We start from the raw sequence: 24841 nt of genomic DNA on the forward strand, positions 1-24841 counted from the left end.
CCCACTGCAGTAAATTAAGTGCTGTGCACAAACTTTAGACGTGGACTTGCTCCCCAATAACCAATCTACCAAGTAGCTTAAGCAAGAGGCCAGTATTAAAGTCCTAGGACAGAGCACAAATCCTGCTGTGCTGCCCCTTTGACAGGATGTCTAATTTTAGTAAAGGGCCAAAAAGGAAAACTGAGGACAGTATTGTTTTAAAAGTTATTACAACTAGTCAACCAAAACCCTTGAGTCCTCACATTTGTATTTTGCTACATAGTCTACATCTGCCTCGGTCTGAGGCTTAAAACTGATGAGGGAGAAGTAAGCTGTATATACAGAATCCCTAAAGTTCTGGAATGTTAGATAACAACAAGTCATTTTGTAGCATTTGTTTTGAAATAAACATATAAATTACAGAGAACTACTGAAAGACATACCCTGAGTTACACGGCTTTTGCTGTTACTTGTCTGCTGAATAAACCACTCCACTCTGGGAAAACACAAAATATCAACAAATCATGCCTCTATGACATATACCTTATAGGCATACAGAAATACTGCTGTTTAATTTGGGATACCCTTAATGGCCAGACTAGAAGTCAAGTTTCCTCTGTAGCTCTCAACACAGTTTCAAATACAAAGCAAAGCTCAATTATTTTTGAGACTCTGAAAATTAAATGACTGTCACAGTCTAACACCAAGCTGTGAATCTGGGACAGAAGTCCTGTGCACCACATGTTCCCATCACAGGACATTGACTGCAAGATGTAATCATTTCTCTTAACACAAATTAAGAAATCTGTCCTTTCATACCCATGAATTACCCTGAAAACTCCATTATCTCCAATCTGATAAAACAGTCACAGTTTTATTTTGCCATTGCAGCACTTCTATTAAGTGTGAAAGTAGTGCTTTCCTCTGGGATTGCACAGTATTTTAGGAAACCTATCTGTACACAAGCCTTTGTCTGAGAATGTTTATCAATAGAAACCATATCTATAACAAATCAATAAACATTCAAAACAGGTAACATGGTGCAGCTGAAGTAGGGAGATAAGAGCTTCCACCTAAGCATTATGAATGTAAAATTTCATTGTGTTAAACAGTAACACAGGTTGTGACTACTGGGGATTTAGAATGCTGTCTTAGTGCTTTTACTGGTTAGAGACCATTTCTAAGAAATAAGCATCTTCCTTATTTAGCTGGTACCTTGTTTGACTGACCCTGATGGGGTGGACAAAGGAAAAGAGACTGAGTATCATTTATCACACACACTACAGAGCGATGAGAGGGTATCAACAGTGGGGACCTACAGGGCAAAACCTGTGAGTACTGACTTAGATACTGGATGGCAATGATAAATCTCCTGTGCCAACTCAGTCTGACTGCCATTATTACCCAGAAGCTTGGGGACAGATGTTCCTCCTCTGCATATTAACTAAGGGAATATGTGCAAATGTAACAAGCCTTAAAACTATTAGTCCTACAGCTTGACTTAATAAATAAACTTGGATCTTGACTTAATAAATAAATTTTGATATTGACTTAATAAATAAATCTGGATATTGCATCAAGACCTTTCCAGCTTTATTGGCTGTAGCAACCATTTTAAGGACATTGCCACATGCCATTTTATCACACTGCAGACACAAAGTGTACTCTGTATTTTTCTTCCAACAAGAACTTCACTGTGATTGATTTAAGGACACATTCACTAGCAATTTTGATAGTCAGGCAAAATCACAGTCCAAGGTATGTACATATATAATCCTGCCAGGTACATTCTTGTCTGAAAACCCATGTATGTATGTACGTACATATGTATATTCTTGTTCCCATGCCACACAATGCATTATGTAAAAATCACCATACTTTGTAGCATCATCTTCTGGTGATGCTTGAAGCTGCACAGATTAAAGAAATTGCTCTGCCTTCCAGTGAGCATTTAATTTGCCTAAATGTTAGTTGTCATGATAAATAGATTGTAACAAATGTGGTTTGGAAAATTTAATCCATTTCTCTGTTACTTCATTGGAACTTGAGTCTGTAAAAGGTACTTGGTGACTATGGAAAATTACTGTGTATAGTAGAACAAGACTATTAATAGCTTCCTAATTTCAAAATAATAGAGACACACATCCCTTCATGAGCTGGGTACATCAGAAGAGTCATCCTATGCCTCTGTATCCCATGTAAACACATGTATCCCTCTGCGTCCCATGCAAATACAGTCTGTGGCAGGACAACAGTGCAATAAAGACTACTGCAGTAGAGCAGAAAGAGAAATTCTGTATGGTTTGCAGAAAATGTCAGATGTTAATTTGAATAAACTTTTCGTATAAACAAATTACTAGATTTGATGGTAATGGCCTAGAGAAATGTTTTAAAAGAGCTACTGTCAATGACAGAAATCGTGCTACATTGGGTTTTATGAGATAAACCTTCAAAAGTTCATAGAAGAAATTGCAATGCAAAAGCATCACCTTGGCAAAAGGAATAGTGATCTGATGGCTACTGCTGAGACCAACCTTTAACCTCAAGGTACAACTCCTGCCATTGATGCCAGCATTTTTGATGGAGCAATATTTATTAACATGTTGAAATCTGATGCTAGCAACACACTTAATGATTATGCTCTGAAAAGTTTTGTCATACCTTTGAGCCAGAGAAGCAGGTCTGGAGGCTAAGCTGTTTGTGCTGACAGATATCTCAAGTCTCAGATGCAAAGCCGGAAAGGAAAGGGAACCAAAAGATTTTCCAAACCTCTAGCATCAAGCCAGCAACAGCTCTGGGGAAACACATTACAGGAGTTACATGCTGAACAAGGCCCTGATGAGTTTATACAGATGGTACTGGCAGCTGAGTTTCCTTCACCCTCAGAACTTGAATAGATTGAGAGGACACTGAGAGAAATCCCTCCAAAAGTAAGTGTATGACAACACTGAATTGCATTCCTCTGGAGCCATAACGGGACATGAAAAGCATGTGCTGAAATAGGGAAGATTTTATTGGTTTTTTTATTCATTTTATGCTGCCCACCTCTTCAAATTTCTTTTCCTATCATTTCTAAATGTTTATAAAGTTGTGTATATTCCTAAAACACAGCAATGTGTAGTAAGTACACATACACCAATCTGAGTTACTACTATTAGGAAAGAGAAAGAACATATCATTATTTAGCAAAACATGCATTGGTGACGTGCTACACAACAGGTCATGTTAATTCTAGAACTTCTACGTAATTCATTGCTTTAGCTTTCAGGAACCCTTAGACAGGAATATAAGCATATAAAAAATAAAAAGTAACTGGGATGTGTTAACAGGATAAATAGTACTGAGACATCAGGACTCAGATATTAGGCAAACCACCACTGGCACCATGGAAAGGTCTAGCAGAAATTTTAGATTTTAGTGTCTTTACTAGCTGACATCTTCAGCTGACAACTTCAACTGTTGCAGTCTTCAGGTTTCATCATGAAATCAAGAACTTTTCGTAAGTTCTGGGTTATTTTTCTTTATTGTGCTTAGGCAGAGCAATCATAGTAGAGCCTGTAAAGATCCAGTGTCACTTCAAATCTTGCTAGGTCCTTAGTCTCACTGACATTCATCAACAGAAGGCTCTACTCCCTAATTACTATTCATAAGTGCTGTGTGAAAAAATATTTCCTTTATAGCTACATCAGCATGCTTGTCTGTGTTTTATTGTTGTTGCTCCATCTTTGCTGCAGCAGTCAGACACATTACATACCTTTGAGGAACCATGGAATTAAGCAACTTGGATGTTGGAACCAGCTGAACAGCTCAAAGCAACTACACGTCCTGGAACATGCAAATAGATTTATGTCATCTATATGAAGCATATTTTATTTAATGAACAATAGACCAAATCTCTATCTTGTGAGCTTCAATTAAACTCCTAAGCTTAACCTCAAGCTGGATACATATTAAAATAAATTCCTAGGGATGTATTATCAACAGAAATCTGACCTGATCTCCCTTTAAAATAATCACCATGTAATCAGTTTCTGTGCAAAAACAGAAGTCAGTGTTTCCCCACCTCTCTCTCTGGCTGTATAAAGCTGGTCCATATTAAATTAATGTGTGCCTTTGATTTCTCAGTCTTTGGAGGCTGTGACTGTGTGTGGTCTGTTCTCTCTGTAGAGTATGAGCAGCAACTCGTGTATCTTCTACATTTGTTCAACAGCCATGAGTGGCCCAGAGTATCTCTGCAAAGTGAGGCACATATGGCAATGATTAATGGGGGCTGAGAAGTAAATAAACTGCCCAAGTTGCGGGGGAGACTTTGAAAGGGGCACAGAATGGAGGAGAACAAAGCATCCCTTGAGTTTGATAATGCATTCATAACCAACTGTAAGAAAAATGAAGAGATAGTGCCTACACCTAGAAGCAAGAGAAAACAAATTAGGCGGACACATTATGAACCAGGATTTATAACACAATAAAAATGAAGAATACCATATCTGGAAAGATCATAATAAAAGCACCAGCTTCCTGGCAGTTCTCAAACAGGCAGCAGGGCTACTGGACTATTAGCTTCAAACAGCAGTTGATAAAAATCAAGGGAAGGGCAAGAAAAATGGTATCCCTGATATTAACCTATAGAGTTCTGTATTTTTACTTTGCAGATTGTACGTTTCATCTATAAATACCTACAAATTGTATGTAAGGTATACGTACAAGAACAGAGAACTGCACACAGAAATATCTGCTGTGATATGAATGTCATAGCTGACAAGATACATAGGATTCAGGCTTACTTTTGGGTTGATATTTGAGTACTGGCCCTTTCTCCAGGGTTAGGCTAGAAGGATCTGAAGTTGCTCAAGATGCCAGCAGCATTCTGAGGAAAATACGGGACAAAAGAATACATTAGCCTAGGCCAAACGCTGGGGAGCAGGAGTCTTCAAGTTGTCTTGGTCATGGTCTTTTTCTTCCTGCCATGCTCCTTTTTAATTTCTTGGCAGATGTAATTTTTATCTGTGCATATGAAAGGGGGAAAAGATGAGATTTCATATCTGCTGGGTTTACTTGCCATGCTGCTAATAATGCAGTGCAGCCCAACCCTATAACACTACCATCCCACACAGCCACCTAAAGTCTAGAGAAAAAACGTGGGCAAACTGTAAAGCAGCAATCAATCCTAAGGCCTCTACTCCAGCACGCTGAGTGCTCTGGGCTTCCTCAAAGCAGAAGGAAATATTCTTGAAATACCTCTTCTTCTATGGAGATCTGACTATGATCTATGTTTGACTGGACCAAGTACAAAACAGTGGGTAATTTCCTGCTGATTCCACAATTTTCTCTGTCACGGGGGCACAAGACACTATTTGGACACTCATCCAATGCACTGATGGGTCTCAGGAGAGATGGAATCATAAATCTCTCTGAAGCAGGTTGCCTTCTTAAGGAGCAAAACTTCAACAAACCTGAAACAAGCAAGCAAGTTTTCACATAACTTGGCTTTTCACTTTTTTTCTGCTAAAAAATCTCTATACAGCAATGTCTATGAGTACTATATATTACAGGTAAGGTTCTCAATACATCACAGCCTGCACCACTTCACCATCACTGCTACTGGCTGTGATAAGAAGGATGAGGCTATCCAGTTCCAGGATTTGAGGCATTCAATTTGAGTTTGAGTGTATTTCATCCACCATGTGCAGCTTTCCTAATGTTTAGCTGAGGAGACTGTCATTCATCTCACCTTGTGCATGGATCCATTTAGATAGGGCAGATTATAAAAGTCAAAGGAAATGGTCAAAGTAGTAGCCATTTTCTTGGATTTTTTCTATTAACATTTTCAATTAGCTGTATGTTTTTACATCTTTGGCTCCTTTGGTTAAATCTGAGTATGATGCCACAGAAATAATGTCTTAATGCAGAGGGCAATGAATAGAAGAGCAATATATACTACATACTTTACACACTTAGGAAAATATATTCTCAGGTCACTGCTAGGCTGATAAAACACTCATATGCTGCTCTCTGATTCTGTGACATGAGCAGAGCTCCTTTCCTGAATTATGATATTGCATTAATTCATTCCAGGTCCAGCTGTTAGGCAACACAGCTACAGTTCCATTTTGATGTCTTGAGCTTTGCACATGTAATAAATCACCGTGACAGCACAGGGATTTATGTGAACAATTCCTCATATATTTATACAAATTCATACACCTATCAAAGGCTGTCTTGTTTTGCAGCTCATTTCAAACACCACCTGTGTAGTGGTTTGGTCCAAAATACTCATTACTGTCATGCTAACCCATGACAACCTGCAAAAGCCTGCTAAGTTTCAGGATCTGGCATGTTCATTGAGTCAATTTATGCAATGAGAGATTCAGTAGGACCAAAGACTCATAGGACCTTTTGGAGAAATGCTTAACATGAAGACTTGTTGTTACTTCCTTGTTCTCCCTTTAGAGCCTCAAACACATTCTGTATGCTCATGTATTGAAATGAAAGTGATAGTAATCTATGCATCTTGACTGTCCCCACATTTTAGGGCATTCACCATGTCCCAGTTGCACTGGCATGGCAGTTTCAAGCAGGCAGAAGAACCAAATACACATTTAGCAAAGCTGATACACAGAAGAAAGAAATATCTCCTGGCCCAGAGTTATGCTGAACAAAAGGGACAGGTCAGGCTTTTCAGAAACGCTCGGGGCACAGGACACACAACTCCCATTAAAAATCGGCTAAGCGACTTCATGTTTCTTTAAAAATACTAGCTGAAGTTATTCAAAGATCATACCAGTTAATATATTTGGATGTCATTACTCTGGTTAATAACAATAGGAGCCTAAGTCAGGCTCCTGAACCCACACTGAAGTATTAAAGTAAGTGTCCTGGTTTGCAAAAGTGCTGAATACCAGGCACTCCCACTGACTCAACGAATGTGCTCAGCACCTTGCTAGCAAATCAGGCTCAAATTAGAGCACTAAGAGACGTGAAGCTATTAATCAGCCAAGTCTCAAAGCAAAAAGAGTTCATCAGGGGAAGCAAGGAATAGTAAAAAATTAAGACTACAGGGAAGAGTGAAGAGAGTGCTCTACAAAGTCAGCTTTAGATTGTTACAAGAGATTTTTCTTCAGAAGTTTGATATTATTAATGTAACATAAAACAGTTCCAAAACCAGAAGCTCTTTGCTTGAGTCTGCTTCAACAACAGTAACACCACTTTCATATAATGCACAATGCATCCCCAGAGATTTGCTCTAAATCAAGTTGACAAGAAAATCAAGACAGAAACCATGCAGAAGAGCTTTGAAAAATAAATCAAAAAGGCTATGCTGATTCTGCAGCATAGCTCTGTGCACAGATAAACCAGCTTTCTCCAAAGTCATCTCGGATTGTTGCTAGGGCATGTGAAAATGTAGAGAGGCAGGATAGGAGCAATGTAGAGATTACATATCATCCATGGATATGGAAAAGAAATTACCTTCACTTACACGAATTCTGTTGGAACTACTTCAGCTCTACTATTGCTTCAGCACAGGCAGGACTGGGCCCCTGTTGTCAAATACAGCATGTTCTTCTAAAATGTTTGAACTACCACTAAATTACTTTTATGCTTACTTGACACAGGTTCTTCCAAACAATGTCTCTTCTGATTTTTTGCACAGACTTTGCACAGTTTTCTTTACACAGATTTATGTTTTCCACTTCTATATTTTCCTATCTTGCCTTCATGTGGTTTTATAAAAGGGTAAACATTTAGTCTCTTTCCAGAGACACATGGCACCCAAAAAGCTTTCCTAAAGTGTCCCTTGAGAAGTCTCTGGGGCAGAGGAGTCCCATGTGGGATAGATCTACCAGAAAATTCTCTGTCATATCATGCCCCAGTCTCTGCCACTGGTGCTGGGCGTTTAGCCATTTGAAAGAGGATATGTCCCAAAAATGTCAAAGCACTGCTGCACCCTGAAAGGTGTGAAAGACACAAAAATTCAGAAAAGATTCAAGGTTACTCTGAGTTAGATGGCAGCATGTTAAGGCCTGAAGTTTATGAGATATTTAAGTCACCAAAAGCCTTCCAGTCTTTGGCTGGATCAGTGATTCTGGCCTACATATTTTGGTAGACACATCTTCCTCCGTAATTAATTTGATACAATCTTGTTTTGACAAATATGCAGTTCAAACTTATTATTACTTCCTGACATATTTTATACAAAGCTCCACATCTATTTTGCACCTTATATTCATTATTTTAGGCAGTTCCCACCCCAGAGTCCTTGCACTCCATGTTCCCAAGACAAGAAATTGAGTGACTAAGGGAAAAATGTATGAAAGAAGGTGTTGTGAATAACAATGAAGATGGGTGTGCTCACATATATCAGCAGTTACCATGGTCACAGATGGCCTCCAGCCTCAAGACCGCCAGGTGACAGTGATTTGTAGGCAGTGCAGCAAAGACAGGCCTTAAAGGGGGTTTTGAAAGATAGTCAGGGGGTAGTTGAAGTTTGGCAGAAGATTTTACAAGAGAAAGTGTCTAAATGGAAAAATGCCGACAAATAAGGAGATAAATGTTAGTGAAATAAAGCAAAGGCACAGAAAATCAGGTATTGCATTAAATAGTGAATGAAGTCTTAGCAAGGAAACAGAAACTGCTCCTTTGGCTTTGTTGGTATTTTTTAAAATGAAACATGATTTTTGGTTTGGTTTTAATTGTACAGCTTATATTACAAGCTTATATTAACAAGCTTGTTGGGTCTTTTTCCACTTGGAAAAAATACTGAACTCATTTTATATACATGAACACTCATTTTCTGAAAATATTAAGAACTTTCACTGGAACATTGGTGAAAGGCCAAGTTTATTAGTATATTTTTAAGAAACAAAGTGCACACAAATCAATCTGATGTAACAGACACAACTTTGTATCCCTGCTTAAACTGCTCACCTGTACCATGTTTTGGTAGTTCTTACTGAATCATAACTACTTGTCATGTTACTAGTAAAATCTTTTAGGGCAAATTTTGTAGGCAAAAGTAAAAGTTCTTCCTAGATTAACTGATACAGTTGAGAAAAAACAGACAAGCTTCTGCTACTGTCAGTTTCCTAAGCCTTTGATAGAAAGACTCCATCATTCCCAACAGATTTACCTTCTCTGACCCTCTGACACAAACATCTGAATATGCCATTTAATTTATTAGTAACGTAACTATAGAGAATAACGACTCTTGAGTAAGATGTGGATGTGTTCAGACAAGGAACAAACTGAGGAGTCTAAATTTGATGTTCCAAATAAGCATCATTCTAGAACAAAGTTGCAAGCCAGCATCCCACCCTGTTTAGGTCCTGAAAGAGCCCATGGATTTCACTGGCATCTGGGAGTGATTGAAAGGAGGGAGCACTTGCAAAGACCATTCAATTATTGGAGATCTTGAAAACAGTTATTAGATTTCTCTGTATATCAGCAGAGAAAGGGGGGGCAAAAAAACCCAAATGCAAAACTATTCACTAATTTCCTTAAATTTCTAGGAAAGCAAAGAGAAATTTCACACCTTCCTTAGTTACATGTATTGAGGGCAAGTATCCAAACATAAAACATTACAGTTTTAGGAGCCACACAGTGGCTCATTGACTTCTCTCAATCTTATTTATGCTAATATACAGAACCAGCTCTTTCTTTGCAAGAGAAAGATTCTGGGCATGTATCTGACTTGGGAAGGTGGCTGTTTAGAGACTGAGTGGAGTGCTACTGTTCAAAGAAAAAATTCAAAGAAGCTCACTGTACTTGAAATGTATACACTGTACAAGGTTACTGAAGAAAAACCCAACAACTAACTGAATGAAAGAAAAAGTGCCTAAACATTAGTGACCTGGTTAGAAGGACTTTTCCACTAATGGGTATCTGGTGTTGTTACTTAATGACCAAGCCTAACTTCAGCACTTTTAATGTGGGGGATGAGCTACAGATCATTGCATAGGCCTGTTGCGAGTGGGAGGAAGCAGGAGCTCCCCAGGAGGGTGCCAAGCCACAGGCAGCTCTCCCATATCCAGGGGACAGAGCAGGAAGGTACGGGAACACAGGAGATTCCTCTTCCACTTGGTGTGTCCAAACTGATGCTGAGCACTTCACAAATGCTGTGCAAAGTTCATAGACAAGCTGGAACAAGACCAAAACTTCTCATGCAATCCACGTCCCTCAGCTATTTTGAGTTTGTGTCAGACAGAAGTTTGGACAAGGCTAATGCTTTTTCCAAGTGTAGACTATAAAATTCAGGAATAACTTGAGAGCAAAGTTCTTTTATTGGGACCAAAAAGCAGCTAATGTCACGGTTCATAATGTCCACAAAATCCTGACCCAAATCTCACCAAAAGCTTACAAAATTCAAATGTCACTTTCTTGGTCTATCCCTGACAGAAACAAGGAAACTAAAGCCATCTAAACCACGTGAAGAGTCTTGGCAAACCAGTTCTATTACTTCATGAAAAGGTCAGGACATAGTTGCAGAACATGTGTTTATCCAAAGCTACTAAGCCATGAAAAGGTGGGGCTGTCAATAGCAGAAGTACATTTAATGGGAGGTGTTATGCAGCATGGTGACAGTATCATTTAATATATTATATTATTACTATTAATATTATTATATTATTATTTAATGTTTCTAGCAACATATCAGACTACACTAATAATTCACATTTCTGCTCTCTCCTAATCTGTTAATGCTCATCAGTAAATCAGAAAATTATGATTAGTTCTGAAAGTATTGCTGCTGTATTTCCTAAAAAGCATGTTTTTAAACCAAATTCTCTGCACATAATCATATTTATACACTAGAGATAATTTCCACTGAAAATAGAAATAAAATGGAATTGTCCACTAATAAAATACTTGCGTATTAAAACCTCTGATCGTGAACCTCAAGACATGAAGGCTCTGGTTTGTCTGAGCTGCAGGCCAGCATATGCAGGCAGAATGCGAACTGTAACCAAATGTGATTACAGCTTTATTTTGCAAAAAGCATTACACATATTGGCCTCTCTTTCTCAAAAACTGTGTATCGGGATAATTCAATGACCGTGTTTTCCAAACATCAGTGTTGATGACTGAGGCCTTTTACAACACTCACAGATTTCCATGAAGTATTAAAATGAGAGATGTTTATATAAAGCTGACACCCTGAATGCACTAATCAAGTATCTCAGTGACATAAATGTCAAATAAATTAAATCCAGTGAGGTAGAAACATGTCCTGTAGCATTTTTTACATGGCATTAGGAATGCAGTAGCATGGTAGTTCAGAACAGAGCTGTACTATGTAAGGAAAAGCTGCAAGGCTAGAGATGAGAGCAGCAAATAGAGGAAAATTGTTTTAAGTGATTGCTGACTGCAGGTGCCCCATTTGAATTTTCTTGTGTCTGTACTTTTTCACTCACAAATGCTGAGTGTCTAGAGAATGCAGCATTTTTGAAAACAGTTTTTAAGTTCCATGGATTTCAATTTAAATATATATAAGGGATGAGGATTCATTCAAACATTGGCTTTCTTTTTTCCAACTCTAACATTAGTGGAGCCATTTTCAGCAATTTCTTTCATTTCTTTCATTTTTCTGACAAAGAAGAATTACTTAGTTGGAGCTCAATGATATCCTGGTTTCCCTGATTATGTAACTAAATAGCCATAAAACAAACCAAGGATGGGTTCAGCACAGCTGACATGGAATGGGGAAATGAAGTTGATCTGTCACTGCCTTCTGGGTGACAATACAAAAGACCTTCTCTGATTCAACTCCTGCCTCTGCATAGTGCTGGTTGAAATATATTCCTCCTTTGTAAAAATTGGGTGGACACTTTTTTCTTCCCTCCACCTCTCTATGGCTAGAGCTTCATCTCACACAATATTCTGTTGACAGATTCTTCTGTTTCAAGGCAGCTGCTAAAACATACCTCAGGAATTAATTTCTCCTAGCATCAAGAGCCCTGGCTGGGAGTGTCAGAGTGCAGTATTTCCTTGTCACAGCCTTCAGGTCACTTTACATAAAGCTGTAGCATAAGGAAAATATTGAAGTTTCCCCAGAGGTGCCATTTGATCACAAAGCAGAGTGTATGTCTTAGAGAACCATCCTTGGATTTATGGTAAGTGCTGAGAAAAATCTAAAAAAATCAGTGACAACCTATTTTCATCTACTCAGGTTTGAAATTAATGTTAAAGTTGTATATCAAAGGCAAAGTCATCCAGTAGCATATTACCATACCCCCTTATCTCCCAGATGCATACCTTGTTTTCACTCAGATAATTACTACACAAAGACTCTAAGTCTGTCAAATATAATCGGAGTGGGAAAGGGGGCTGTTATGCAATGTTTTTATATTCCAAATACCACCTGTACTGGACTGTACAGGTGAAAGAGTAATTGTTTTTAGCTGTCATATCTTGCACATGGCTTCTCACAATAAGCACAAACTTCCTTTACAAGTAATTGCAACCAAGGGCAGATGAAGGACAAATCTATTTGCTTTGTGCTGATCCACACGCAGCACAGCATCTAACAACAATCTTACTCTCCAGCTGCTGGTTATGTGCAAATTTGCATTTGTTACAAGTTTATGTGAACTTCCCAACCTGAATGAGAGCAGTAGGACTTCAATGAACTTTCACAATCTCTGTCAGAACCAGCACCGGAAGGAAACTTGTCTCCCAAGTCAGTGCATCACTGGTGTGATGTTGATACTGCAGCATCAGTTCTGGAGGCTGCACATTAGACATTCAAGTGCATCTAAGTGGATGGTACTGGTCTGGCAAATTCAGGGTTTTTCTCTTAGTGAATGCTTCTTGCAGCTGCTCAAGGGTCTACTAGATGCCTCAGCTTCTAGTGCCCCAGCCAACAGAGATGCCAGAGACCTCCACTCCAACAGAAATGTCACAGCCTAACGTCTTCCAGACAAAACCAAACAAATCCTAGGGACTCTAATCAGCTCTATCCCATTGAGAGCTGTACTATTTATAGATCCTCTAGGAGTCAGTCCACACATAAGCAACTTCAGCAGTAATTAAACTCATAGCATAGATGCCATGAATTTTTCCACTACAGTTTATATAATTTTGCCAATGAATACGTTTGATCTCAGCTTAAAATCATCTGAAGGTTTCAAAGCCGTAAATCACTGCAGCATGAGACTGCTAGCATTGATGAAGAGGTGTCAGCCAAATGTCTTTTACGGGAATTCCAGAGACCAAATCTCTTCCTATTGCAGCATGTCCCAGGAGGCTGCAGAGAATGACTTTCCCCAGCAAAGATGACCCTGGGTCTGCTCAACAATGATAAGAGTTCAAACCGCAGGCAATTTGTCCTGTGTTGCCTTTAGCAACACTGATATGAAAATTATGTTAGATACCCTGGTGATAACTCCTGGTGTCCTAGCTGGGCTATTTTAAAAGAGAAACAAGGCCTTCTCTTTTGCTAGCACAGACACAGCTCAAAATAAAGGCTGCAAAAGCAATACTTGCCTGCCTTTCTAATGGGTGTGCTGGGAGCTTGCCTGTACTGTTGGTGTGTGCCCCTGCAGCAGCATTAGCCAAACATTGCCTCATTCTGCTTCAGCTGCCTTGCTCTGGGAATGGGGCAGTGTTTCTGTAGCAATGCCACCTGCTCCCTTCCACTCATGAAGAATCTTGTGGATAAGCTAGCAGGAGTGGTGATTCACTGCATTCCCCCCATCACCATGTACTGTATTTCCCTGTTGTCACTTGCATTTTAGTTATAGGCAAGTCCCTTTGCCCCATGCTCATTTCTCTTCCATAGCTCACAAGAAGCAGAAAGGGATGAATATTACTGTCCTAATGACCTTCATGTTGGACCTGGCCTGGAACAAGCATCTCTCAAATGAAGCCACCAGAAACATTGTGCAAGGCCAGTACAGTTTCAAGTAACTGCTAGTGTTGTCATCAGGACTCCATTCACTGTGTACTTTCTGTAGCCACATGTGCTGTCACTAGCATGGATTGATCTACATTACTAAGTGTTTCATAACAAAAGTTTACAGGAATCAAATACCAGAAAATGTGTGAGCATCATATTACAATTTACTACCACAATAATTTTGTGGTTTGCACTGAGGTTTTACTACTGCTTTCCAAGCAAGCTCTCCGGAAACATGAAAGAACTTTCTATGCTTAAGTAAATGCTGTTCAAGGAACAAGACAACCTCCAGCAGGAAAAGGAAACTCCTGCAGTATTGGCTGGGAGAGATACCACAGTATTTCATTAGAAGGAACAGAAAATTGATGATCATTTCTATCTACATGGTGTGTATTCAAACACTCATTAAAGTGTTCCTTGTTTAAAACACACACTAAAATCAAAACACTTAGCACAATATATTTCAGTTGCTGTGACCAGTCTTCTATAATCCCTGGACTTGTTAAAGAATTTTCCAATATGTGTAAATATCCTATTTTTATTACAGTTGTTGCTAACCTAGTATCAAGCCACTGCTAAACCTTTCTGAGCCCAAAGATCTGCACCCAAAGGATGTAGGGGTACTGCTAGAGGGTTCTCGCTTCTAACAAGTAAAACTGTCCTCTTGAAGAAACAGCAACTGCTTCTGCATTTAGTTTCTGCCACAAGTCTTTCTAATTCTTTGTGAGACAGACACAGTCAATACTATTTGTTTTTAATAAAGAAGAGATCACTGAGATTGATGGAAGGAGAGACTAAGGTGAAATACTTAAGTAGTGCATGTGGATAGCTACTTGTGTCACTGTTAGGAATAAGACAGTCAGTCAGACAGGACCTAGAGAAGGCAAAGGCAATACTTTAGGTTATGGAATGAGATTGTTTACATTTAGATTAACAACTTCAGGAAGAGTTTACAGATTCATACAGTGCTCAGGGGGATAAATCCTTACTGGGGGATAGTAGAGCATTACTGTCAGAGATGATACGATTTACGAGACACAGAAGTCTCACAGTTAGGGGTTAACTTGAGAGAACTGCAAGTCACATATACAGTGCCTAACAGAACACACAAGAATATGTACTGAAATCCATGAGAAAGAAACATCAGAAAAGGTATCCTAATACCACTTCTCAGAAATCATCTGTTCTATATCTACCATTATCTTTCAAAGACTGAATTCTGTAGCTGTTAAAGCTGCCCTGTGTGTGACACTCTGCACTAAGCAGGCTCAAAACTTAGTGAATCCACTCAGCTGGGGATTTCTCCTGTGAGAGGGAATCCTTTTGCAGCATAAAACAATTGCAGCTGTTCCTTCCTCAGCTCCTGCTACAGGAAATACAGCTGGGAAAGTTAGCAAGGCCTGGACAGCAACAATTTTTCTGTTCCCAGCTTCTGGAATAACAGGTCAGCCACTCTTTTTTATAACTTTTAGAACAAGATAGGAGCTGACAAATTTTCCTTGGACAAGTTTAGCACAGTTTGCCACAAAAATCTGAGAAATTTGTGTGTTCTCTGCACCCCGCTAACATTGTCTCCAACTCTATTTCTATCTATATTCAGTGCTTAATTACACTTGAAAAAACAAGTCTTGTATGATGCAAGTCTTCCAGGAAGGTGTTTCCAATTAATTCAGAATCTTGCTAATCTGCTCACTGTTACAGGGGCTGGCACAGAGCTCTCTGCTCAACTACCACTTGAGATGCGCATGTCGAGATCTTCTGCAGAAGGGAAGCAGAACATGATTTAAATTCACGGTTTTCTTCTAAAATTGGAAAATCCATTTCAAATCCTGTAGATAAGCATTTGTAGCATCCTGTACAAAGAGGAGCCCTGTTACCTTAGGATGGATGACGCTCTAAACAAAAAGGCTTGCTCTATTATTATCAATTAGGCAATGTGATAAGGGATTTTGGTAATGTTTTTAAAGATGCATTTAAGCAATAGGGAACACACTACAATCTTCTTTACTCCTTGTCTCACACCCATCATTTAAATATGACCATTCAACACATCCCCTTAACCAAGTCTGGTTGTGAGGCTTTGCTCAGTCTGAGTTTTCTTAGTAGTCTTGACTTGGATACAACTGCCTTGGAAGTACTGGAGTAGTCAGACACCAATTCAAGAACGGCACTTGAGAAGAAGGGCCTCATGTCTCATTAAAGTCAACAGATCTAAGTACATGGGCTGCTGCAGCTTTGCTTATCAGCATTCAGTCAAGCAACTATACAAGTAATGCATTTAGGCACATCAGAGTTCCTTCTGCAGCAGTCTAGTTATGCTTCTGGAACACTCAACTGGAAGTCTAGCAAAATTATCCTTCTGAGACAGCTAAATTAGATTATTCAGAACTCCAAGACTCTGCAAATTAGGATTGCTGGTTTCCATCCATCTATCTTAGACAAGTCTCTTAAGTGATAATTTTTCCTCTACTTTCTTCTCATACAGTGCCTGAAATGCAGAAAAGGCCCTCTGCAGGACTCTTTCAAGAGCACAAGCAAAACAGGACAAGACACATAGGACAAGAAAATTCAGGAATTTAACTTTTTAAACAGTATTTTCAGCTGAGCCTTGTATTAGCCCTTCTTGACTTAATCGGCCTTTCCATGGTGGCTATGGCAGTTGTGTTCCAGCAGATTTGAGATAACATATGGGGAAAAGAGAACAAATTCACTTGTAAAGGAACTCCACTAGTGTGTTAGATTATTCTAGGTGTGAATTAGACTAAGTAGCTTATCCCCAAGCAATTTTCAAACTCCTGTGCCAACTAATACTTCGCCAAAAGCAGAAAACTCATTGCCAAATCTTACCTTGTAGTTCAGCACAGTGCTGCATCTTGAAAACCCATTTTGGGAGAAGAGCTGGACTTGGAGGTGATAAACAGGATAGGAGAGTTCAATGCTATGTGGCCGCTCCTCAGAGTTCCTTCCAAAAATAAACTACTACACCCTTTAAAACAAAACCTTGACCATGCAAGACATTAAAGCCCTCAGCTCAAGCACTCTTTGTACACAGCAGGAGGAGAAGTTTTCAGGACTAGCCCAGCCAACAGAAACAACTGCTACAGCAAAATCCTTTTGTGACTGGTCCATTGTTTCTGAACACCCAGCAAGAGGCAAAGGGTGTCCCTCACTGGAATGGAACAAACCTGTGTAACAGCAAGAAGGTTTGCAAATATCATTAGCTACCATTCAAAACAGCAAGACGGTGGAAAAACAATGTGAGGGCTTACATATGCTTTATCACTTCTTTGCACTCCCCACGCACAACTGTCCCAAACAATAAAAGGGCAGGAGGTTGCTGTCTAGTGAATGGAAAGGATATTGTAAGGCAGGATCTCCTGAAGCCAGGCTCAGAGTTAAGTGCAAGCTGCTGTAAAATGCACAGCAGGAACCTGCAGTCAGACTGAAGTTCAGGCTACACTACTGCACCAGGGAGCAAGGACATGCAGGGACATTTATCATGCCTTGCACAGATAATCTGAGTTTGGAGTAGCACTGCCTCTCTGTACATCTGAGCACACTCTGGCCTATGCAGGTGCATCAATACAGTGTCAAAAGCCATCTGTGCCTTTTGGAGATTATTGTTTCCCCACTGGGGTTCCAGAGACACACAAGTGTCAGATCTGGTGACTAGTCTTTGGCACATGACCCACAGAACAACCCTCACTCAAAGCATATGAAAAAGTCACACAGAGGACAAACAAGAATTATGTTGTTACAGCTGATACAGCCAGAGCAACATATAAACCAGGAGAAGTAGCTGGTAGGAGAATGTAAGAAGATACGAGATAGAGCAGTCCCACCCGAAGATGTGCTGCCAATATTTTAAAATAACAGCTTCCAGAAGCATTTCCCTGTCATGTGATGGATCCCACACAGGAGGGTGTGCTGCAGAGAGAAGTACTGGGTGGGTCGAGGAATCTGTTTGGTCTTCTCTTGTTTTCCCCATTTAAGCAGTGTTTTTATAAACACAACTAAGGAGGGAGGTGGCTCCGCTTGGCAGACAGGCACCTCCTGAGTAAATTTGCTGAAGGTGATTATTCTCTGTTCCTGAAAGCTGTACTGAACATACTCAGTAGCTGTGCACAGAGCTCAGGAGGTACAACCTGAAGCAGTGCTGAAGGCTTTATGCAGGCAATTAGATTGATCCTTCCCCCAGTATTCCTCTTTGAGCCTTCTAAAAGTAACTGCTCTTCCGGCATTTCAAAAGTAACTGAGTTTTACTCCCAAACTTGCTTGCATGAACCTCAAACAGGATTGATTGAGTAATAACCAGAAAATGTAATTTGGCATGAAAGATCACTTTCTTCTTCAACAAGGGCTGGTTCCTGAAATTCCAGTGACCATCCTCCCAACACACAGCTGTCCCAAACCTTACAGACTGACACAGATATACTGAGCATGATAAATATGCTTTAAATTCCTTCCCTATAATCCCCCTTATTTTAGGCATTCACTGGTTTTCTGACCACTTTTTGGGTTCTCAGAAACAGAAGAGATGTAAAAAGTACTGCAGTGCAGCAAGGCTCACTCCTGTTCTCACAAGGAGACGCAGTGTAGGAGGAATTTGCTCTTAAATCACCAGTTTCAGTCCTCTTCCCCCACACACATATAGATGATGCTTAATTATAACCGACATGTATTTCTGCTGCAGGGATTGCTTTATGTATTTCAGTCACCTAATGCTAAAAAAGCCAAATCTTATTTTAGTCCCAGACCAGGTTCTCAAAAATCAGAGCTAGCCAGCTCATTTTATGCTCAGTAAGAGGGAGACAATTGTATCTACCTTATATACATCTGTCATTTCATAACCAATAACCAGGTGTTGAATTGTCCTCTGGGGAAGAGTCCCAGGAGGGCTGAGAGACTGCGGCATTACAAAACTGCTTACTTCAAGGCCACTCATGATTTATGCACTATATGACTAGCCAGAATCAGCCTCTAGGGTTAAGCTTGCAGATACTAGTTTGCAATAGACAGAAATAGTAAGTGACCTAATCAAGTATTTTGCTACTTAATACATAGCCTAATTAAGATATTATAATATTCAGGAAGTTACATGCCCTGTAAGAGATTTCTTGTAATATGAGTAAATCACATTTGTGTCGGTTTAGAGTAATTAATGAGAGGAAACGGGCATTAGAAAAATAAATAAAGAAGAACCAGAAACATGCAGGAATGTTGGCAAAGAAATGCAGAGGCCCATCAGCAAATCAAAGCAGCACTGTGACCTGGGATGAAAATAGTTTCCCAAGTAAATTTAGCATCTTCGGTACATTAATAAATCCATGTGCACAGCATGTAGAGAATGGCACACAATGCTACAGATGCTGAAAGTAAGGGTAAGGGAAACAGTCTGTGTTATCATCAGGTATTTAAAGGTTCTTCACTGTAGGGTGAAAAAAAGGTAATCTTGCTTCAGAGAAGACAAGACAAAAGTGGATTTGTGCTCCATGCAGGACAGAATTCGTGGTGGTCAAAACATAGTGACAACAGGGAGTCTTACTTCCAGTAGCCTAAATGTAATCTCCTGTTTCAACAGGCTGAACTTGTCAAAAAGGCCTGAATGAGGTTGAGAGTCAGAATCCACTGCTTGAGAAGGCTAGAAGTCAGTTCAACATCCTTATCAGAGGGTTCAGCCTGCTCCCACTGGAGCCAGAGAAAGGAAACCTCTTACTCTAACATATTGCATCCTCTCCACAATGCACATCTAAATGCAACTACAGTGAAGTCTGAGGTTGGCACTGAGTTTGCCTTGCCTAGACAGCTTCCCCCCCATGCAAGGGTTTACATCAGGCCATGATGTTCCTCATTTTAGGATTCTGATCCCTCTGATCTGTATTTTGGTTAAAAACCACTATTGACAGCTGGCAGCCAAGACTCACAGAGTGCATGTAAGTCACACAAGAACACTGAACAATCCCCTAAAGGTGTACTAAGTTCCTCTGCTTCAAACTACAGAACATCTATACCTACAGGTGGTCACAGGCCAGGTAGCCAGGGACAAAAACCACAGCTGAATGGGAAGACTCATGCACAGTTTTCCATGGCTAACATCAACTTTGGTAAATAAAAATTACCAGAGCCAAGTCACAACATTGCTCTGGTATACCATGAGCCAATATTTAATCTTTAAAGGATTCACCTTCTCTACTCCCTTAATGCTAATAGTACCACTGTTTTCCAGGGTCGGTATTCCATGACTGGAAAACAAGAACATGCACTTCCTGTAAGAAGAAAGACAACAACTAACTACTGGAAAACTTTAGTGTGAAAGCCAGTCTTGATATAAGGATATCAAACTACATGATGTCCACTGCATTCTAGGCACATTTTGCAATTATTCACTTATCCACAGCATTAACAGTTCACCTATCATTTCCAGCTTAAATTTGCCAACTTCCATTTACTACAACAACCTCTCTGTGCTTTAATCTGAGCCACCTAGGTTGCTTTTCCTTTGTGAGATATTTCACTATGCTAACTTTAGCTAAAATCATGAACCCCAAGCATATTTCATTATGCAAATTGCATCAGATTTCAGAGCCTTACTGAGAAAGTCATGTTCAGTTCATTATATTTGTAACAGCAATTGCTAGGAAGCCCAACATATAGCTGAAAAGCAACTGTGGGGTTTTTGTTATCAGGGGTAAATTCAGCTGCATGAACAAGATAGAAACCAAGTTCTGGCTTATTTCAGAGACTCCACCTTCATAATTCCCCCTGAAGGATATGGAATAGCTACAAACAGGACAAATTCAGTTCTGATAAGAGCATTAGATTAGAAAACATTACTGACTCCATAACCCCATGCACAGTGCAGTGTTATAGTTGGGTGGTTTTTTTAATACGGTGACTTTGTCTAGTCATCATTTACCCTTCAAACTTTCTACTTAAGCTTTTGAATTATCAGCTATGTCTTCATCATACCAGTAAAAGGCTTTCATTTGGTTTGAATTTTTCTTTAAATTAATCAGCATGGTCAACTTTGAAGCTTTACCCAAAAGCAGTTTAACACAGTTACTCATGACTTGCCAGGTCTTATTAACTCAGGGAAGGCAAAAGTTTAAGTCAATTTTCTTCCTGAGAGATAGATTTTGAGTATATGGTGATTACCACGGCTTACTAGACAAAAGGAACCTGATTAGCTAAGTTAGTTTATTTTTAGTATTTTACTCTCGAACCATTTTTCAATGTTTCAAATGCTCAGAAACACATATAACAGGCAATGGAATTGCTGTTTGAAACATTACAAAGGGCAAGAAAACTTTTTATCTATTGCACTGTGTGATTTCTAGAAGACAGCAGTGAAACATTCACTTCCATAGGGCTGACTGAACATCTTTTGTAAATAAAAGGTAAAATCAAAAATGGCCATCATTTTTACTCGTATTATAGATTATGATGTAGTGACTAGTGGCACTGAGCCAGTCTGAGGGGCATATTATAGATACTCAGGCCAATCTCAGGGTTATCAGCATCTCAGTATTACCTCACATTAGGTAGGAGTAAGCATGTTAATGTAGTCACGTATTTTTAAAATATGCATTTTAAGTGTTCCCTGAATCTGGTAGGCCTTAAGCAAGTATACCCTATAGAGAATATTCTGATAGTTATTTCGTGCATTGATGTTTCTAGGCAACACAAGTATCATCCTACACAGCTGGCCATACTTGGCCAAGATCATGCAAAGAAGGATGACATTGCAAAACCATAAGCAGAGCTGGATCAATACACTTTGAAGATGCTGGAGCAATGCAACAACATGACTGTAAAAGTGTTCTGTGATTGCCAATTTGTGCGTATCAGGTAGCACTATAGGAAGCCTATGGACTTTTTAGTCACCCATATCAATTCTTCTGGTAAACTTACACCTACTTGTGCAAGAAAGACCAATTTTTCCACAGGGTGTCTCTTGTGAAATAATTTTTTCCTCTGCAGTTGAGCACATAACTCTGTTTTCAGGCTTCCTATTCATACCTGCGAGAAGTTGCTAACAAATGACATTCAGGGAATCTCAATGAAGCAGATAAGAAAGATTTTTCTTAGAACTTTTGCACCACTCTTGGGCACAGGTATTTTATGATCAGGTAAAGACAGACATCTGTGCACCTTAATATTCAGCTTTAGAGAAAATAAGGTCAATTCTTAAATTTGAGAAGCAACATCCTAAGACAAAGTAGCAGCAAGTCTGTAATGTTACTGTTAGAAGGTGATTTATGTTAAAAGCATGGACGGATCCAAAAGAGTTTATAATAAATTGTATTAAGTATAGAGGATGCACTGATCACAGCAGATCCACATCCCTTTATGTCTGCAACACTTGTCTCAACCTGATGTTGCACACCTGTGTTCAGCTATAGCATCTGAAACATTTTCTTACTGAAGTCTCAGAATTAGACCCTATATTCGTTATTCCATAAATGAACCTGTTAAATTCAGAGGAACCATTCCTGAAAGCAAAGCCAACCATGTTGGGAACATTGGAGTAAAAATCTATCTGCAAAAGTTGTTTTGAAACAGATTTTAAGCTGTGGTCTTCTACAAAGTCATGGTTCTAATAAATTTTGCAAAATTATGTAATTGCTCATGAAAACAGAACTCTTCAACAAATATTTACTTTTTTTTTTGGTAGAAAAATATTTGACCAGACTTCGAATTCAGAATTATGATCCTTAGTCATTGTTTGAACTCCTGAAAGCATGAGTAAATTGACGGTTTTATGCCAGTTATCTCAAGGCTGTTTTACACCAATCACCCACCATCCATGTTCATTTCTCTATCCTACATGGTATCAATTTGTGGCTCACTGCATGACTCAAATCACAGTCACTACACAAGATTATGCACAAGTACTGGTGCAAGCACTTCACGCAAAGATTTTAGTCTTCTCTTTCTAGGAATGTTCTTATAAGCAAAAGTTTGCATGGATAAAAACTAACAGAAAATGGTAGGATTCAAGGGGTGTCAGGCAGGTTGCTTGTTTGGCTGTTGGGGGTGCTTTGAAGGTGTTTGCCAGCCTTTATTCTTGCAGAAGAAAAGGTTGTAGCATTTTCCTGTTTCTGCCATGCATATGTTTATGTCCTACACCGATATAGGTATTACCAGATGACCAAGTGCAAGCTGGAAGTCAGCCAGGCTGTGTCAAAGCCTAAACTGGTAATCGGTGCAGCTCTGTTGTCTCAGCTGAGGGATAACTAACACCAGCTGAGGATCTGGCCCTTTACATGCTGTCAAAAGAGAATCGCTGTAGAAAAGGACTTCCACAGAATCAGGTTTTGTGTATGTTTCCTGCCATTCTTTATCTCTAGTTTTCCATTGGCCTATTTCACAATTTTATTACGTCGCTCCAATTAGATTTGGTTTTGCAGTTACATAATTCTCCACACCCTCCCCCAGCCCTGATTCCACTACTGCTAAAGATTCAACCATAAACAGGTTTTATAAGCTCTAGAAACAATTCTCTAGCTTTCAGGTACTAAGGAATTACATTCCCTTCGATTGCATGGTAACTAGCTGGGCTGTCAATTGAACAGGTTAAAACAAACAAACAAACAAACAAAACCCAACCGCAGACAAATAAAGGTTTTTGAATCTTCTGCTTGATACAGCAGCACTGTATCACAACAATAGTAACTAGTCCAGACTTGCTAACTCCAGCAGCAGAAGTGCTCACTATGTGTTATTGCTATGCGGATTATCGGTTCCATGAAAATAGCAAAATGCCAGGTCTCACTCCTGCAAACTGCATGTCTTCTGCAAGGCTCCATAAAGAATCAAAGACTCAACAGCATCAACTATTTATATAGCACAGCCCATTTTTTTTCTTTTGGATTCATGTTCTAGATGGACCAATGGCCTCAAAAGACTGATATCTCTGTCCATTATATTCATTAACTACAGCTTCAATGACTTTTAAAATTACTGTTATTTTACTCCTTTGTAAAGACTATGCTATAACTGCATTCGTTTTAGGAGTCTAGGATTTCAGCCCCTTTAAATGCACAAATAAATTTTCAAATTTCCTGACCTAGCCAACCAACATTATTAATCCATGAACTTCAGAGAAATAGGAAACAAGACACATTGGATCAAGATTAAAATTCCACATGATACTCAGAAGGGCTGCAGAATGAAGTTCTAGATTGAAGAGAAGTGGTAACTACTTTATGCCGAATTCATCATTAGATTAAACAGATGTGATTTCCAAATTTATGCCAAGTTGTAGCCACTTCTTATGAGTACATGACCTTTTCCATTCCCATCACTCCTACCTCCCCCTGCCTCCAATCCCTTCTTTATTTTGGCATGAAGCCCAAGACTGCATGCACCAGTTATGTTTTTATAATACTCCAGTCTCAGTTTCCACTAAGAGGTAAGAACAGCCAAAATGCACATTGCAGGGCCCTTATAAATAGTTAACATCTAAACAGCACTCCTACAAGAAGAACAGATTGAAAATGGCAGCAAGATGCTAGATCTTACAGGATATAAAAATGCTGAAAATGGAGTAATCAGAGTTTGGTTGAAGAGTCAGGGTGCATAAGACAGTACTGTTTCAAATATGATTCTGCATTGATTAATAGCAGTGAGTATATGTGTCACATTTTGCTCAAGCAAAAAGCACTGAGAACTTGTAAACAAATGTTAAATAGCAGGCTAAAAGTTAAAGAGGGATTCAGTTAGCAACTACTACACAGAGACGTCAATAATTCATGGATGCCTCATCCAGATACCTAAATATCCAAAGACTTAAAGTGTAAGCAAACCAATAGGTCAACAGAGTAGGCTTTTCTATTAATCTAATAGGGGCTTTAAAAGCTATCTGGAGTAGACAGGCCTGGCTGTCTTGCCATCATTTAAAGATTTTTGTGGTCTCTTGTCATGCCAAGTCTCAGCTTTCTCCAGGACAAAAGTTCTGAATACAACTTT

The 24841-nt window shown here is 39.3% G+C and overlaps 1 long non-coding RNA gene across 1 annotated transcript in view; it reads right to left on the reverse strand.

Moving 5' to 3' along the window:
* Window positions 1-305: 305 nt before the first annotated feature.
* The window catches only part of LOC120410218, a 58715-nt gene continuing 34179 nt past the window's right edge, over window positions 306-24841 (reverse strand). The window contains exons 6-10 of the long non-coding RNA XR_005602203.1: window positions 4764-4846; window positions 4043-4211; window positions 3734-3804; window positions 2641-2773; window positions 306-475 (exon numbers count right to left, since the gene is read on the reverse strand). This is a non-coding gene — a long non-coding RNA (uncharacterized LOC120410218). The remainder of the gene's footprint in view (window positions 476-2640; window positions 2774-3733; window positions 3805-4042; window positions 4212-4763; window positions 4847-24841) is intronic.

This window comes from Corvus cornix, chromosome 6 (assembly GCF_000738735.6).
Source record: "Corvus cornix cornix isolate S_Up_H32 chromosome 6, ASM73873v5, whole genome shotgun sequence".
NCBI classification, from domain to species: Eukaryota; Metazoa; Chordata; class Aves; order Passeriformes; family Corvidae; genus Corvus; species Corvus cornix.